The sequence below is a fragment of the Papaver somniferum genome, chromosome 11 (assembly GCF_003573695.1).
Source record: "Papaver somniferum cultivar HN1 chromosome 11, ASM357369v1, whole genome shotgun sequence".
Taxonomy (NCBI): domain Eukaryota; kingdom Viridiplantae; phylum Streptophyta; class Magnoliopsida; order Ranunculales; family Papaveraceae; genus Papaver; species Papaver somniferum.
The window spans coordinates 72873734-72893408 of record NC_039368.1 but is presented as its reverse complement, the minus strand read 5'-3'; positions in this window follow the sequence as shown (position 1 = coordinate 72893408).

Sequence of the window (19675 nt, the reverse complement as noted above, 5' to 3'; positions counted from 1 at the left end):
ATGGTTTTCACCCTAAATGCAAGATCACTAAGCTAACACATCTGTGTTTTGTAGATGATGTGTTAGTTTTCTTTAAAGGTAATGTTAAATATGTTATGGTTTTATCTAAGGTTCTCAATGAGTTTAGTAGGTTTTCTGGGTTGGTGGTGAATAGTAGTAAGACTGCCATATTTTCTTCTGTTGTTAATGCTGAGGTACTTGAAGATATAGTTTGAAAAAGCGGGGGTCTAACAACCACACCCAATATTTCGCTTAGCGATCTGTATGGACTAACTCCAATATACTTTCTAGAGAATCAACTAGACAGTCAGACTCAATATAGATAAAAAGTATATCAAATAGTTTATATCTCAATCTCTCGATTTGATATATACTCAAGCAAATAGAAATCTGTGAGTCTTTATCAAATACTAGAAAGATAACTTGGATGGTACCAAAGACCAATATCCAAGTGTCAATCAATTTATATCAACAACCAAAAGGTCGTATATTCTAATTGATTGAACAATGCACAGCCCGTGATATTTCAATTATATAACAAAATATAATGCGGAAAAGAAATAACACAGACACCAGAATTTTGTTAACGAGGAAACCGAAAATGCAGAAAAACCCCGGGACCTAGTCAAGATTGAACACACACTGTATTAAGCCACTACAGACACTAGAATACTCCAAACTAACTTCGGTCTGGACTGTAGTTGAACCCAAACCAATCTTACACTGATCCAAGGTACAATTATGCTCCTACGTCTCTGATCCCAGCAGGATACTACGTACTTGATTCCCTTAGCTGATCTCACCCACAACTAAGAGTTGCTACGACCCAAAGTCGAAGACTTTAATAAACAAATCTGTATCACACAGAAAAGTCTATGGTAATAGATAAATCCGTCTCCCACGAATATACCTACAAGTTTTGTTCCGTCTTTTGATAAATCAAGGTGAACATGAACCAATTGATAATCCAGACTTATATTCCCGAAGAACAACCTAGTATTATCAATCACCTCACAATAGTCTTAATCGACGCAGCGAAAAAAGATATTGTGGAATCAAAAACGATGAGACGAAGATGTTTGTGATTACTTTTTATCTTGCCTATCAGAGATAGAAATCTCAAGCCAATTATTACAATTGTACTCGTACGATAGAAACAACAAGATCAGATTACACAACTACGATAAAGTAGTATCGATCTGGCTTCACAATCCCAATGAAGTCGTTAACCTGGTTTAGAAGAAGAAACCAAAGGTTAAAGGAGAATCGACTCTATCTTAGCACAACTAGTATCACACAAATGTGTGGGGATTAGGTTTCCCAGTTGTTAGAGTTCTCCCTTATATAGTCTTTCAAATCAGGGTTTGCAATCAATGTTAGCTTGGTAACAAAGCATTCAATATTCACCGTTAGATGAAAACCTGATTAGATTCAAGCTAATATTTATCAACCTTTAGATTGAAAACATAGCTTGTTATACACAAATGAAATGCACGTTTCTAGGCTTTTGTAACCGTACCCAAACTTGTACATTAGTTGGTTCAACAATAGTTAACCAAATGGTTAGCCATATGATCACTTTCATATCAACCATAATCTTCTTCACCATAACTAGTTCAAATTACTCAAATGAACTAGTTAGAGAGTTGTTCAATTGCAAGGAAATCTTATGTGCTACACAAGACACAATTGAAGCAAATACGATTTGGTTCACTTGAATCGGTTCATGAACTATATAGCCATGGTTTGGAATTGCATTCCTTAGTTAATATGAATAAGTTTACAAATATCGTTTTTGGATATAACCTACTCAATTTCGCGGACTGGGTTCGCGGACTTAAGTTCCCGGATGGAGTTCACAAACTCCAACAGAAATTCTCGGGTTTGAGAACTTCGCCAGTTCGCGGACTTAGCTCACGCACTACTCCGGTTCACTTGATCAACAAAGATCGCAAACTTCGGTTCAAGGAATAAGGACTTATACATATATGTGTTTCCACAACAATGCTTATATCCTCCGATGGTTATATAATATACACTCTCATTTCAATCATTGAAACATTCTTAGATGACGTTATATAGTTGTTATTCACAAACCATTTTTCGTCAGAGCAATTTTCAAAGTGATTGAAACATAACATAACATTCATCACTAGGTAAAGATGAACTTAGCTAAAGAGAAAGCTTACCAACACATATTTCGAGAAATAAATAGGCGAGATAAACTCGGCTCGAAATACCAAATGTGTATAATCTAAGTCTATATAGCAAAACGACTTTTGTCTCAATATAGAAGATAAAATAGACTTTTGAGTGATAGATAAGTTCAAGTCTCCACATACCCTTTAGTCGATGAAGATCCACCAGTTCCTTGAGTAGTCCTTCGTCTTGTATGATGATTTTCATGGAGTTCTTGAGCTCAACTACACTTTTTATCCTAGTCCGAGACCTTAGCTATAGTAGACTAGAAATCAAGACTTATAGTTTTGATCACTAACATTGACAAACATGCTTGAGATAGCAACGCATGCGAGTTTGACCGAGCAATGCTCTAATATAGTTCATACTTTGAATTGTGCCAAAGGTAAGCTTCCTCTGAGATACCTGGTTGTGCATTTAGTCTCTACAAGACTCTCATATATGGATTGCCAGCCTTTAATTAGTAAAGTAAAGAAAATGGTGTTATCTTGGAAGACTATAAATTTTCTTTTGCATTAAGAATGTTGCTGATTAAAGTTGTCCTTAGTGAAATGGTGTTAATAATATTTTCAAGAGGTTTTTAAGGTCAGGGTCTAATCTTCGGAAGAAGAATAGCCCTATATGCTGGAAACAAGTTTGTCTTATATACAAGGTTGGTGTACTTGGTGCGAAAGACTTTGAGAGAACTAATGCTGTTACAATTTGAGGCACATTTGGGACATTTGCTCTGGAAAATAGACTATCTAGACTAATTAGGTCCATCTAAATCTTTTGAAAAACAAGGATTTCTGGACTATGTCAACCCCTCAACATTGTTCTTGGAGATGTAGGTTGGAATTCAGAGATACTGCAAAGGACTTCTTATGCACTTGTATAGGTAAAGGTGAGAATACCAAATTCATTAATGGTTTTTGGCACCCTAAAGGAAGGTTGTGTGATTGGGTCCCTAAGGAGTGTTTGAAGATTATATGCCCAAATAAGAAGAGTTTAGTGGATGGTTTTATTAGGGATGATGGGTTGGATATCCCAAGTTGTACACATACTAGTGACTGTACTATCTCTTCCTTGTTGCAGCAGATGGAAGTTGATGTAACAAAGAATGATAGAATGATGTGGAAGGTGTTAATACAGGTGAATTCTCTATGAAATAGACTTATTAAGCTCTTATTGGTGATGTTATTCATGTGTGTTGGACCAAGGTGGATTGGTTTAAGAATAATATTCCTAGGAACTCATTTATGTGTTGGCTTGCTTGTCATAGAAGGTTGAAAACTAAGGATAAGATACAAAGATGGTGACTTATTGAGAATACAAAGTGTGTGCTCTGTGAGGATGGTATATATTGAAGATCAGGATCACTTGTTCCTTAAATGCCCTTTTTCTAACATCATTTGATATTACTGAAAATGGGGGAGGTCAGGGATATTTCTAGCTCTTGGGATGCAGAGTTGCTCTGGTGCCATGATGCTTTCATTCGAGAGGGAGCAGTAGCTACAGTTCAGAAATTTTGCTTGAATTGCTTTGTATATCATATATGGAAGGAAAGAAATAGGAGAATCTTCTCTTCTGTTAGAATGGAAAACCTGCAGGAATTAGTCATTTAATCTCTTTGGATATTGGATTAAGATGTGTAGCTGCTAAACTTTCTAATAAGGACAAGCCAAGCACTAAATGTTTTTTTGGCTAGATAGGGTATTGAATGCACTTATAAAGTTGATAAAATGGTGACTTTTTCTTGGTTGTCTCCTAAACCTGATGAAGTTTTGGTCAACATAGATGGGTCTAAGAAGGATAGTTCAGAGGGAACTGGAGCTATCATAAGAGATCACTTGGATACTACTATTGATGTTGCATGTGGTGAATCTTCCCCTGCCACTGTTCTGGCTCATGAGCTTCAGGGGTTGACGTTGGTTTGAAACTGGCTAAGCTAACTAAGTGTCAGAGGTTACATTTGTGCACTGATTCAATGGGTATCCATCTTCTGTCAACTGGGAAAGGAACTATTGCTTGAAGTGTCCTTCACATCTGGAGAATAATTGTTCACTTGGTTAAAGATTTTTAATCGGTTAGGCAGAGTTGCGGATTGGTTAGCAAGCAGATATCCTTGTGCAGATTTTGTTGTAGTTCATCCTGATAGTTTTGATACTGAGATGAGAGTTATTTTGGAGGAGAATAGAGTCTGTAAAGTCTACATTAGGAAATAGTTTGTTTTTTGTTTCTTTTACTTTAGTGCGGAATGTGTAAAAAAAACAAAAAAACATGGGTGTTATATTTTATCATCACAATATTTGTTTTCTTTACAATTTTTTGCTCTGTTAGTTGTTACAGCCTTTTTAGCAGATTGTATCATAGAGCTAGTGTGGCTACTCGTTGCAATTGTGCTTGATGGATCGCTCTACTAAAAATTACTAAAAAGATATAGAGAATCTGTTAGGTGTAAAATCGTTTTATCTCGAGAATATTTGGGAGACAGAGATGTCATCTTGAACATTTAAGTGGACACTAGAGTAAGTGGTAGTTGGTTTTAGTGATGCTGATGCTTGATGACATACGGATTATATAAGTGCCAAAATCAATATGTTAGTCTAACTGGGCCTTTTCAATTTCCAATTGCTTTTACCATCTTTAAAGCCAGTACTCAACGATTGTGGTACATTGTCTGTGAGACTTTGGCTGATGCTTCTTTCCTTTGAATGTAGACTCTGATTTTAATTACTGTACCACAAGATTTTCATAGAAAAAAATCTCAAATTGGGGAAAACAACTCACTAACCAAAAAAAAATAAAAAATACACCACACATATTACATTGCAGAATAAGATTTTACCGTGATTTTAAAAAAAATAACTGCAAGGTACTTGTTTTATTTTATGGTCGACCACAACCAAAATACAGATAAGTTGGCCCCGTGTCCATTTTTTTAAGGAGTGAAACCACCCAAATTTCAACACTCATAAACAAAAACATCTAAAGAACAACAGTGGATATATTTCCTAAAAATCCAATGCCCAGAGTGATCAATTTATGCATCTGCAAATCTGTAATTATAAACGAGCATCTTATCAGTAACTTTCAGCTGCATAATTGTACTACTTTCAGCTTCATCAAATACGTATTTTGCGCTAATACCTAAGGAAACGAAATATAACACTCATCCAAATTCTGAGAATTTCAAGTGGGCTTACAATACTCCTTGAAGAAAGATTCCTTATCCTGAAATAAGAAGATAACTTTTATAGTTAAGTACCAAGCAAAATTACCTGACAAAACGATAAGGCAGAAAATCAGAAATAGAACACAAACCGCTGAATATTTCTCGACAAGAGGGGTGCAGACTGGATCAGTGAGTAGGGATTTGTCACTGAGAAGTTGAAGAAGGCCTTCCTTCTCATAACTCAAAATCTCTTTGTACCAAAAAACACAAATTATTAAGAGAACAATTTGATCAACTCAATTCTAGTTTTAACACTAATCTGATTAAAGGTCATATTTATATGTTAGTCATGAACTGACAACTAAAGAGAAAGGTGTTAGAGCACATCTCGGTTGAACTCACCAACCATTGGTATGTCAAGTTTGATTGTCATATTTTAGTATCAAAACTCATCTAGAGTCGCTTGATGAAATACTAGAGTCAATTTAATTTAGGTTAGACTATAAAGTCTTGGAATGTTGAGACATACAAGTATTATTCCGAAGACCTGAAGAATGAGAAGAAGTAAGGACTACAACGACGACATCAACATTCCACTTGAGGTTAGTAATATTGACTTGAACTTGTTTCAATTCCTAACGTATCTTTCAAATCGTGCTATATTGAAAACGTAACACACATATACTGTATATATTGTATATTATACTCTAGTGGAGAGACATGATCATATAGTATGATCATATTATTAAAGAATTAAACTACGAAGTATAACGCTTATCTTTTGAACTTCATAGATATGACATAGACATAATTTTGTATATATTTTTATGATTATGTGTATGGGTATATGGTGAGGATTTCATCCTAGGAAACAATGTTTTACATTTGTTTAAATGAAGTGCATTCATGAAATTGTTTCATGAATCGAAAGGGAAATCAATAGGTTTATTGGTCCGGCTATTCATTGCATATTCTTTAATAACCAATATGTGTGAGTTGGTAGAAGCGATCACAATACCTAGACTTATGATTTGGTATGACTGATCTTGGTAATTGGTGTAACTGATCCTAAGTAATCACCATGAGATGGTATGATCGATCCTTGTAATTGGTGTAACAGATTCTGGATATTGGTGCGACCGATCATAAGTGGTTTTGTGACCGATCCTTGTAATTGGTATGACCGATCCTAGTGATCGATCACAACTAGATACCATGTATAGGTAGAACCAATCCTAGTGATTGGTATAACCAATCCGAACCGATGTATATGACCTGGTAGGACCGATCACAACTAACCTTTGTGACTTGGTATGACCGATCATATAGTAGTCTCGGAAATCTGGTAGAACCAATTCTAAACTTGTTTGGAAGTGTGGTAGAACCGATTCCAAGAAACAAATCCATGTAGATACGGAAAAAGGATTTGCAGTGAGAAGATGTCAACATACTTTGAACACGAGAAGTAACTCCTATTATTTATTGTTCAAAGATATTCCTTGGTGCCCAAGGTGATCCTGTGCCTAAGAATATTTTAATTAAGGTTTTTGATTTTGTGTGCTTTAATTGCTAGCAATTAATGTATAACTCTAGAGAATAAAAATTAGTAACGTGCATTTACTAATTGGAGATTTTCTATGAGAGATTTCGAAAAATATTGGGCCAACATTTATTAGAATTAGGGAAACCGAATTTGGGGATTCATTGCATATCTTGAGAATATTTTCGGTTTTGGAAATTCCTTGGTATCCAAATATCCTTGGTCTATAAATACCTAAGTTTGCATTTCTAGCAAACTATCCTAAGAACCGGGTAAACTCCGTTTCTTATTGTTTCTGGTGGAGTCGTCTATTCGGAGAGAAAAGTATCCTAATTAGGTAAAATCTCTTACGACCACTCGTTTAAATACTTATGTGGGATCAAGAAGCTCTATGAGTACCGTTGGAAGGAAACTAGATAATTGCAGTGTTATTAGTTTTCGATTTAATTTGATTGACTAACTGTTCGTGGGTGAAAAGTGGGAAGGAGGATCTATCCTTAATCACAAGAAATACTCCCAGGGAGAAGGTAGATAGGTTCAAGTAATGGGGAATTAATGATGATCTTAAGAAGTGTATCATCTTTTCCTTTTATAATGACCCTCTTATGGATAAACACCCATGCGATTACCATATTACTAAACTGCCATTTCCCTCTCCTTAAGTTAATATCAAACCCTAAAGGGCCTTTCTCTTTAATCCAAAGCCTAACTTTCTTAGTGTGTTCTTGTGGACTAGGGATCCCCATCTTAATGGGTTAGGCCTAGTCCCCAAGTCCCTTTATTCTCAAAAAGGGGAACCTTGATAGGTTAAGGGGAGGGTGTTCGTATGATTAATCATTTTCATGTATCAACATTAGTCCCCTGACTGTTTGACTGGTCAAAGACCATGTCAACAGTCACACATGTGCATTACGATTGCAAAGGGGAGTTGTTGGGCGGTTTAAGTTCATGACTCTTGGAAGACGTCGGTTACTGATTTATTCAGTAACTGCTCTTCCTTTTACCCTCCTATAAATAGAGGGGACCTCGCCTCAGAATCTTCATCTTTTACCATCTTTCTTTCTTTCTTTTGTTACTTCTTTTGTTCATCATGTTTGAAGGATCACCCGTCTGCGACTCTCCTCCTAGGTATGAGTTATATACATTGGAAGAATTCATACACAATCCCAGTCTCAAAGAAAAAATCATACCCCCCGCTGGGGATGATAGCGCTATTCTTTTCCCTGCCGACGATATTTGGGTCGCGCGCATGCTTAATCCTCACCCATTTCCTCGGTCCGGGTCTGTAAAATGGCTTATTCGTCCTCAGGACAGCTCACCCACTGTGCCTTCTTTTGAAGATTCTCCTCTCTTGGCGGTCTATATGGGAGATTACACTTTTCCTACGATTGACCATCGTTCGTCCTCTGAATCGCATGACTCTTGGGAACCATGGATTGACTACATACGCTCAAGTCCAAACCACGCGGCTATCATTCATTATCTGGGTATAGAGGCGGATTTGGAGTCTTCCAAGTTTAGGGATGTCCGGCGGTATTATGACAACATAAATCGATTGTGCGTGCGCTGGGGAATCGATCCTCATACGTTTTTGTTTTCCTGGGGTGAAGCGAGCTCGGTCTTAGAGGATGTAGTGGCGTAGACCGGTCTGCCTGTTCACGGTTCCGTTGTCTATGATATCTGTTGTCTTTATAAATCTCTAAATGACGAGGACAAGGAGCTTCAGGACCGCTTACTCAAGGCTAAGACGAAGTCCATGTCTTTTCAATTGCCTGACGAGCTCAAAGCTGAAACCCCGGATGGAGTAAGCACCCCAACGGATAAAAGGAAAAACAAAGTGACTGTGTTAAACCCGCATGATTCTCCTGCGCATGTTTTGTCTTCCTCGAAACTCATGGCATCTTCCATGAAAGCCGCTCGACAAAAGCCTTCTCCTGTTGAAGGGGTTGATGATGCAAAGGAGGTGAAAGGCGGTCAAAAGCAGAAGTCCGGACAGCGTCGAGCCTCTTTTTCATGTTGGATCAAGTATTAGGATCCTTTGCAGTCTGGCAAGGGTGTTCCTCCTCGAGAAGGGGAGACGGACATGGCAGAGCTGGATGCATTTCTACTCTTTTGGCTTTGTCATGATGTCTTTGAATATAGTCCCCGGGATACTATCAAAAACGAGTCGATCCCTATGGCCGTATTAATGTCTCGCGGTGTGTCTTTTCCACTGGATCCTATGTTTCTCGGTGGTTTGTATCATCATCTAGACTTGCTGGTTCGCGATATTCGTCGCGTGGATGGATCCCACACGGTTGAAAATTTCCTTCCTGCCAACTTTATTCAGGCATGGGCTTGAGAGCGCTTCCCTAAGTATATGCCTTCTCATTTGAATCCCTTGTCCCTTTCTCGGCAAGTAGAAGTCATTCGAAAAGACGGTTCCAAGCGTTTGGTGACATAGCCAGAGTGTCATCTCCGGATGGCTCTTAATCACAAGAAAGGTCATCACCCTAAGGAGAAGCTTAAGGATTTTATGGACAAGGGTGCAGAATTTAATCCCCTCACATATCAGGATGGTCGTACTAGTTCTCTCCACTACAACTTCGTTAGCCAAACCCCGCGAAGGATCTCTTCAGCAGAGATGCCTTCGGCGGATGAATTTGATATGCTTGTCTCCGTTTTACCTGGGCGTCTTCCTGGATTTTATAGTGGGAGATTTTTTTCCGAGTCGTACAACACTGTTCGTGTCGCGCGGTAATTAGGCTTTGATCAGGGAGTTCCCTTCGATGTTTTCCTTCCTTCTTCAATTGACGAGGACAAGGAGGTTCGGAAAAGCTTTGATCGCTTCGTTTTCAAAAGTGGGATTCGAATGAGCGATCGCCAGTCCTTTTTTGATCTTAGTTATCCTGAACCCCGCCGTCAAGTTCATTTTACCAGGGAATGGCTTGGGTACCGTAATAGTGTTAGTCGAAATTTGCTTAACCTACTTATCAAGGAGACCTATGCTCCCCACCCTTTGACCGAGCTTTTGGGACCCCCTTCCTGGTGACGAGCTTTCTCAAGGGGATGGGAAAGGTAGCACTCTTCCCTCATCCAGTTCTAAGAAAAGGAGGCGTGTTCCTTCTATAAAGCCTTTGCAAATTCCTTCGGCTGCGTCTTCTCCTCGTGCTAAGGTATTCCCTCACACTCTGTGTTATTATTTTTTTTTATCAAGTCATTTGCTTAGTTATTTTTGTTCGCCACACATTTTTAGAATTCTCCGCCTATCGGCTGCAAACCTAGAGGTCTTATGTTTGAAGAATATATTAACCTGCCTATTGAGGAATGGAGGGATGATCGACTTGCTAAGAAGATTAGAAGAGATGCTGGTATATAACCCAATCCTCGATTGCCTTCTTCCCCGACCGCTAATGTTTCTCCTTCATTTTCTCCGCAGGCTCCAAAAGTGGGGTCATCATCCGCCAGTACTTTTATTGGACGTGTGGAGCGTCAACTTGGTCGAGAAGTTAGCCAAAGCGGTCCTGAAATACTTTTCCCCCGTATGACTCTTCACTATACTCGTCCTCTAATTGTTCGAACAATTAAAGATCCCAATCATCCTCTTCACACTCCCTCCGATATGTTAGGTGATGGAGACGAGTCTGAATCAGATCATTCTATCAATGATTATTCTCAAGAGGGTAGTGGTCTTAAAAGTGGTGCCCAGGGTCAGAGTTCGTCTCCTCGTAAATCCCATGAGTGTACTGTGCTCATGATTATATTACTTTGGCATATTAACACGTGCCGGTTAAAATGTTTCCGTTGCAACTTATTTAATGCGTTTGGCCACCTATATATGTATCTCCACTTCCCTCATTTTGAGTGACTATTTTATTTTTCTCTCTGCTTTCAATTTATCTTGCCTCCTTAGGTCATTTAGAACTGGCCGTGTCAAGTTCGTCTTCTTCTTCTTGCCAATCAGCTCATTCTCCTATTAATTTTCCTCCTTCTTCCGATCCAGTATGCGTGTATTTTGAATTTCCCTTATTGTGCCAAGGTATTTTTCCTATAATCTTTTTTTTTTAAATATCCGTCTTCTCTCTCTTCTCTTTTTTTTATTTTAGAATATGGGAAAACGCGACGGTGCTCAAGGGAAAGGAAGCGGTTCGAATCAATCTATTAAAGGAAACGAATCTGGCAGCGCCAATGGCAAGTGTCAGAAATCAACTCCCAAAGTTTCTCAGGGCGTGAACGCGGATGCTGAACTGATGGCTACTCCGGAGGATCCCAAATTTCAATACCTGCGTGTCGTGTCTTCGGCGGAGGCTGGTGTGGATAATCGTTACATTCTAGTGCACGGATTTTGGGTGTCTTCTGCTAAAGCAGCCACCTATCGCCGCATAGTGGAGAAGTTTGGTCATATGTGCATTTATGAAGAAATGCCTGTCAATTCCTTGATCGTGGCTACTGAGGACTTACTCGACATAGCGGAAGGGCTTTCTTTGGCGGAGGAAACTCCAATTGATCCGGCTATTTTGAGGAAGTGGGATGCTAACATTCAGACCCTGATGGCTCTTCGCTTCCCCATCAAATGGCTCAAGGAATTGTTGGACTCAGCAAAGGCTAGTCACAGTGTGCGGATCACCCTACCTTGTGAGATTGAGGAGTTGGAACGGGAATACCAGCAACTGCTCGATGTCGCAAACGAGAAGAAGAAAACTTATGATCAACTTATGGCGGATATGGGAAGTTCTACCCAGGAGTTAAAAGCCGCTCGTGATGCTGCCGAGGAAGTCAATGGGCGTTTGACCAGGAAGAAAGCCGAATTGGTGGGTTTCGATATATTTTAATGATGGCTTTTGAAACCCTTTTCTTTTATTGGTGAGGTTTAGGATTTTATGGTTTGCTTCTCTTTCATGGGACATGTGTTATTGTTTGTTTGGTTTAATTACATTTATCATTATGGTTGGATAATACTAAATATGGAATCCCTTATGTTTTCTTATATAAGTAGGGGTGAATGAGTTTGATGTCCTTCATATTTCTTTTACAGTTTGTTCATTCTTTGGTTGTTAGCTATATTTTTGCAGCTGATGGCTCGTCGTCTCCATGGGTATACCTTGGCTTTAGCTCCGATACCATCATTAGTTGTTCCTTATGAAAAGGTTCATGATCTAACTCGCTTGCTATTGGTAAAAGCTGAAGTGGAGATACTTAGGGAAGTTAGGATAGCAAACAGAGCGTCTACGCGTGCGCGCTTTGACGAGCAGCATGAGACTTATTCAATGGATCGAGGTGCACAAATGTCCATGCGTGTCACTATATCCGTTCGGCGTGCCTTGGATAATACCATAGCCGCTCGAAATAAAGCTGAGCGTTTATACCAGGAAGCGCTAATCATGACGACGGATATTGAGCAGTCAATAGCCGACTGTCATGCTTTTATTTCTCAGCAGGCGGGCCCGAGCCTTCACGATGTACTTTAACCTTTTGTGTTTTATCTGCTCTTATCCATCCTACTGATATGAGACCGGAATTAGATCGTTTACTCATTTTGAAAGATGAAGTTGGTATGTTACTGACCAATCGCCTGATGGTTTTGGATAATGCCCGGAAGGCTTATGATGAGCATACAAAAACATTAGGCATAGCTCGACAAGCTTGTGCTTCTAGTGAAGTCATGCGTGAAGTTAATCAAGTGTTGAAGGAAATGCGTAGCGCTTTTACTGACGCTACTATTCAGTATGGGGAAACTCAGTTGATGATGCAAGACTTAGACGAGGACATTTCTTACTGCCATTCACTTATAGCCGGCTCTTCTTCGTTATTTTAAGGAGTCTTTATGTCCATCAATTTTTTTTTTGTAATAAATATTATCTTGATTATCGTGTTATTTGGAATTATATACATGAGAGCTTGCTTTAGTTAATCACTGAAACATTGTTAAAGTTTTCTTCTCTTTTCCATTTTACCTTAGTTATGGCTAGTCGCATTAGATTGGTTCTTGAGATGAAGTATCTGAGTCATCTTCTCCGCGTGATGTGCCTTGCTCGAGATAATTTTGAAGTTGACAATGCAAATTGGCATGAGCGATTATATGTTACGGATCATCTTGTGAAGAAGATTCAGGGTGAGGGCGGTCTTCCTGAATTATCCCTCCTCGAGCATCGAGGTTATTGCCGTGAGGAAACCATGCTTACCCATTTTCGTTGGGTTGAGGCGGGTCGTAGCATGAGGTCTATTGAGGCCGCTTTATCTGAAGTTCGATTAGCACTACATGTATCACCATGACATTTTTTTAGGGGGTAGTTATGATGGTAGTTATGAAGTAGCAATTAATGTATCATTGTACAAATTTCTATAAATAGGCTCTTGTTGTTGGTATGATGTTTTATTCTCTAATTCTGCTCATTGTATTTTTACTAAGTTCCTCATGGCTGAGAGTTTACATGGTTATGTGTTGGCTCTAGTTTCTGTGTCGGCGTTGATATCTCCCTTTAGGAGAGGTTCTGAACTAGACCGTCTACGGCTTGTGAGAGCTGAAGTATCACTAATCAGAGAGGAGAGGCTGGCGGGAACGCACTCATTTCGACAAGCGGTATGAGGCATATCTAAAAGATCGTGAAATGCAATCATCCAGGCCGGTCTCTTTCGAAATTCAGAGTGCTTTGGATAATGTTGTTGCCTCCCGGCATGTAGCTGATCAATTAGTACAAGAGATAAATATTATCCTATTAGACACTGAGCAAGTTATTGATGATTATAACACTCTCGCTGCTCATTTTCCCAGTCGCCGGATGCATGGTTATGCTTTGTCTTTATGTATGATACGTGCCTTGATGCATCCTGCACTTAAGTCAGTTGAACTAGCACGATTGTTGGTATTAAGGAGTGAATTGAGAGCTTTACGGACTCATAGGTTAGTTGTACAAGGGCATGCTCATAAAGCATTGGAGGAGCAAGAGGAGACTTCCAAAATAACTCGTCAAGGTGACGCATATGAGCAAATTTTGTTTGAGGTAGATCAATTTCTTGGAGATCTACAAGTAAATTTAGATGGATCTACCACTCAGAGTGAAGAGGTGCTTTTGATGATGCAAGATGTGGATCAACAGATTTCTCACTGTCGGATGTTGATTGCCGCTGAGTCGACTTGAAAGTTATTCCCCCCCCCCCCTTTTTTTTTGAATATATAACTTGGTTTTGTAAACACAAGGTTATGGTCTTGTTCTTGTTCAAGTTCTAATGGAAGAGTCAGTTAATGAACTACGTTTATCTCTTAGGCAACAAAAAATGGAGTTATTACAGGCTATTGTCACTGGTAATACTCGACTCGTTCAAGAATACGAGGGGATGTTTGGGATCAGTCAAGTGAAATATTTTCAAGCTATGGATATTTATGCTGACCGACTAAGTACTAGACGGGTGGACCCCTCGATAGAAAATGTGATGGCTGCTAATGAGGCCTTCGATGTGTTTGTGGATGCTCGTGATCGGATGGAACGTATGGAAGACAGCCTGGCTATTGCTCGTGTCGGTCTGAGGCGCGCGAACTCAGTTCTTTCGTCATTTCTTTAACCTATGTTACTGCGTTATTCTCCTTTTATGCTTTGTCTTGGGCGTGTAGAAATTCTGTTAAGAATGCCGCTATTGTAGAGTTTCGTGTTGTTTTGTCACCTTAATCAATGAATTCTGTTTAATTAGCTTGTCTATTTTGTCATGTCCTTTTAATTTGTTTGTCCGCGCCTCTCATCAAATTATATGCGGGCTTTCGATCCTTTCTTGGATTATTAGTGCACTTCATCTAAAGCCATGCATGGAGCCTACCCCCTTCTTGGACTATTGGTGCACTTCATCTAAATCCATGCACGGAGCCTAGCCCTTTCTTGGAATATTGGTGCACTTCATCTAAAGCCATGCACGGATCCTAGCCCTTTCTTGGACTATTGGTGCACTTCATCTAAATCCATGCACGGATCCTATCCATTTCTTGGACTATTGGTGCACTTCATCTAAAGCCATGCACGGAGCCTAGCCCTTTCTTGTACTATTGGTGCACTTCATCTAAAGCCATGCACGGAGCCTAGATATTTCTTGTACTATTGGTGCACTTCATCTAAAGCCATGCACGGAGCCTAGCCCTTTCTTGGACTATTGGTGCACTTCATCTAAAGCCATGCACGGAGCCTAGCCCTTTCTTGGACTATTGGTGCACTTCATCTAAAGACATGCACAGAGCCTAGCCCTTTCTTGGACTATTGGTGCACTTCATCTAAATCCATGCACGGAGCCTAGACCTTTCTTGGACTATTGATGTAATTAATCATGGTATATGATAAAATTCATCATGACTCAGTTCAAATATAAGATAGATAATTTTATTATTTTTATCCATCCGGTGTACATCAAGTTGTTCATGCATAGTAAGTTTTGAGCCATTTACCATTGATTGGGGTGTTAATGCGGGAGCCATTCATTCGCTTCAAGTAATAATATCCGCTTTCTGCTGCCTCACTTATCATGTAGGGACCTTTACAATTAGCAGCAAACTTGCATGCTTTCTCATTACGTCGGACGTGCTGTGCGATTTTCATTACTACATCACTCACGCTGAAGACTCGTTCTTTCACTTTCTGGTTATAATACCTTGATGTCCGCTGTCTGTACTTATCCGCGAATCGTTCAGCTTTGGCCCGTCATTCTTATAAGGTGTCCAGGTGTGCGAATCGACTGACATCATCCGCAGTAGCGAGACTAGCCACAAACACACGCACAGATGGTATAGCGATTTCCACTGGTAGTATTGCATCCTCTCCATACACAAGTGAATAAGGGAACGCGCCTGTGGAACTTGTTCTAGAGATGCGGTATGCTTAGAGTACAAGCGGTATCTGCTCATGCCATCTCCTATGATGATCATATACCATTCGGCTTAATATTCTTAATAGTGTTTTGTTTGTAGCCTCAGCATGTCCATTCCCCTGCAGGTAGTGGACAGTCGAGGTGTGGAACTTGATTCTGTATTGGTCCAACAGATCTAGGACAGTTTGATTAACGAAAGAAGTACCATTATCTGAACGTATGATCATAGGTGCCCCAAATCGAAAAATGATGTGCTCTTTGATGAACGCGGCAATTGTTGCACCTGAGTAGTCTCGAAGTGGTATAGCTTCAACCCATTTGGTAGAATATTCAGTTGCAGTGATGATATACTTATGACGCCCGGACGAGGTTGGGTTTATCGGTCCAATGATATCAAGTCCCCAGTTGTGAAAAGACCATGGGATGACGACACTGTGCAGCCAGGTGTGCGGGGAATGGATTAGCGGTCCGTGACTTTGACATTGCTGACATCTTTTTATGTGTTCCGCAGTATCAAATTCTATTGTGGGCCAGTAATATCCTGCTTCGTGTAGCTGTATAATAGCTTCCGCGTACCTTGGTGATCACCATTGTAGGTTGTATCCATGGTTGTTTCCGCCTCTTCCTGTGATAGACAACGTAATACCTTGCCTCCGAAACTCTTCCTATACAGGATGCCTTCACTTAAGAAAAATCAACCGGACTTCCTTTGAATTTTTAGTGCCTCCTGTATGTTTGACGGCAGGCGCTCATGATGGATGGAATCTATGTAGGGTTGTCTCCAGTCTACTATCTCCGCGCTGCATATTTCTGTTTGTTGCGAGGGTGCTTGGCAATCATCGCATTTGTCTTGGACCACAGCTGCTTGAACTGCCATGTTTGGACAGTATACGCCCATCCTCTGTAACCTTCGGTATAACGGGATTCCCCCTATCTGTCCGCATGACTCCTCATGGATGCGATTCAGTATTTCCCGTGCCTCTGACTTTCCTACGCACCGTGACAAAGCGCTTCCAGATGTTCGAAAGTACAATGCTCCTCGTATTAAAACAAATTGCTTTAGTACTTTGACGGGAAACACTTGATCGCCTGCCCCCTAGTCAGGTCTTCGATATACGTTGTTCTACTATCATCCTTTAGCTTGAATGCGGCGTTCTCTTTCCATGTGCTGGGATGTGCTCTACTTTTTACGACTATAATGCCCTCGTCAGATTCGTTTAATTGTATCATAGCCGCCAGCGTACCCATAGCGTCCGCATGTTTGTTAGTGGACCTTCCAGTATGCTCCACGACGGTGCTTCTCCTTCTTGCAATCAACTCTTGGGCCTCTGCTCGATATGGCGCCATATGTTCTTCTTTTACCTAAAAGTCGCCCGATATTTGGTTTGTGACTAGCTTTGAGTCTCCTTTGACATTAATGGCTCCCAGATTGAGCTCCTCCGCCAATTGTAATCCGAGGATTAACGCTTCATATTCCGCCACATTGTTGCTACATTCAAAGTCTAGCTTGAATGCGAATGATAACAATTCTTTCTTTGGTGTTTCGAAGACTATTCCTGCTCCTCCATAAGAGCCGTATGAAGAGCCATCAAAGAACATTATTCAGCGTTCCTCTTCTTCGAGTTCCGCTACCTTACCAGGTATTTCCTCACTTATGTCTGTCATTTCCATTCTTGGGAACGCTACTAACAAGTCCGTGAATGCTTGCCCTCGTACTCCTTTCCCCCGCTGGTATTTTAGTTCAAATTCGGATAATTGTAGCAGCCGGCGAGCTGTCCTACCGGATAATACGGGTTTTGTTGCTAAGTAGGCAATTGGATTATCCGTGGCCACCACTATGGTTTCATGAGCGAGCAGGTAAGGTCGTAACTTTTGCGTGGCATAGACGAGTGCTAAGCATGCTCGCTCTGCCCTTGAGTATCTGAGTTCCGCGTCTCTGAACCCCCTGCTGATATAATGGATTGGGCGTAATTGGTCACTACCAAGGTCTTGAGCTAATAACGCTCCAATCACCATGTTGGTAAACGCTGTATACAAATAGAGAGGCTCGCCTTTAACAGGAGGTCGTAGGATTCTTGCACTGATCAAGCATTCATTGAGCTTCTGAAAGGCTTGCTCTTGCTCCTCACCCCACTCGAACGGTTTTTTTTCTTTAATAATGGTGTAAACGCGCACACCAGTTGCACCAGGCCCGGAATGAACCTTCGAACGTAAGACACCCTACCAATAAAAGTTTGCAACTCTTTTGCATTTGTCGACGATCTCATAATGGTTATTTCTTTGACCTTATCCGGATCGATCTGTATTCCTTTGTCCGTGACAACAAACCCTAGAAATTTTCCCGAGGTGACACCAAATCCGCATTTGAGAAGATTCATTTTCAAATGGTATTTTCTGCATTTGTTAAAAATATGCCTTAGATGGTTAATATGATCCGCTCGCGCTCGAGATTTTACCACCACATCATCAATGTATACTTCCAAGATCTGATGCAACATGTCGTGGAAGATCGCTACCATGTCTCGTTGGTAAGTGGCGCCCGCATTCTTCAATCCAAAGGGCATGACTATGTAAAAGAAATTTTCGTATGGAGTCTGGAAAGCCGTCTTGTGCGCGTCCTCTACCGACATCTTGATTTGGTTGTATCCGCTAAATCCATCCATGAAAGAAAACATACCATATCCGCTCGTTTTATTTACCATTATGCCAATGTTTGGTACTGGAAAATCATCCATAGGACATGCTCGGTTTAGGTCTCGATAGTCGACGCAACATCGGATTTTTCCGTTCTTTTTCTCTACTGGGACGATGTTATCTAACCATGTAGGGTGTTGGATTGGTCTAATGAAGTTAGCTTTCAACAACTTCTCAACTTCTTCCTTGATAGACAACTCTACTTCTTCAGAAAAGCTACGCCTCCGCTGTTTGACGGGTTGATACTCGGGTGAAACATTGAGGTTGTGTGCGATCAGGCTACTGTCGAGGCCCGGCATTTCGTCATGTGTAAATGCAAACACATCTCTATACTCGCGGAGCAGTTTAATCAATCGTGATTTTTCTTCTTCTTCTAGATGCTTGTTGATCCGCACGCATCGGGGATCTCCTTCTGAGTCGAGGTTTACTTCTTCTAGTCCGTCCATAGTTGGATCAAGCTTCTTCTTTTCCTCAGGTAACTCTTTTATCATTTTCTCTACCGAAATTAAGGGTTCTACTTCTTCTCGCCAATCTTCACCCAGTGGGGTTGCTTTAATCATGTTTTCTTCGTTCGCCGATGACATGGCGCAGTCATGTTGTTGACTGGAAGCTTCCCCGACTAATTTCTATAAGCGGTAAACGTGTCCTCCTTCTGGTCGCGAGAAACGTTTAAATTGAGTGTTATTTGTTTCGAGTATAGCTCGTTTGTTTCCCGCTACGGGTCCCATTCTTGACGGACTGAAGACGAATTTGTCCTTTCCTTTTACTTCCGCCTCCGGCTGGAATTCTTCCCACTTAGGGAGGGTGATAAAACACCCTTCTTTTTCTCCTTGGTCTACAGCTGGATGTGTGTAGAAAACCACATCTTCCATGTAAGCCTCTTCTGGACCGAATGGATTATTCGTAGCTGGGATCTAGAACTGTCTTCCTCCGATATTGGTCTTGACACATTGATGATACGTCGAAGCTACCACCTTATGGTTCAGAAGCCATCCTCGTCCTAGTAAGACGTGAAACGTAGTGTCATCCTCGAGCACGTAGAAAGGCGTGAGCGCTGTGATAGGCCCAATCTTCATCATCAGGTGTACTATTCCCATTGTTTTCTGGGTTTGTCCGCCAAACCCTCTTACAGTTGTTGGGCGCATTTTGATTGACACTCTTGGTACTCCTAAGGACTCCAATGTGTGCAATGAAATCATGTTGAGTGATGCTCCGCCATCTATAAAAGCTCGCTTGAGAGGTTTCTTGTTGATATGGGCTGTGAG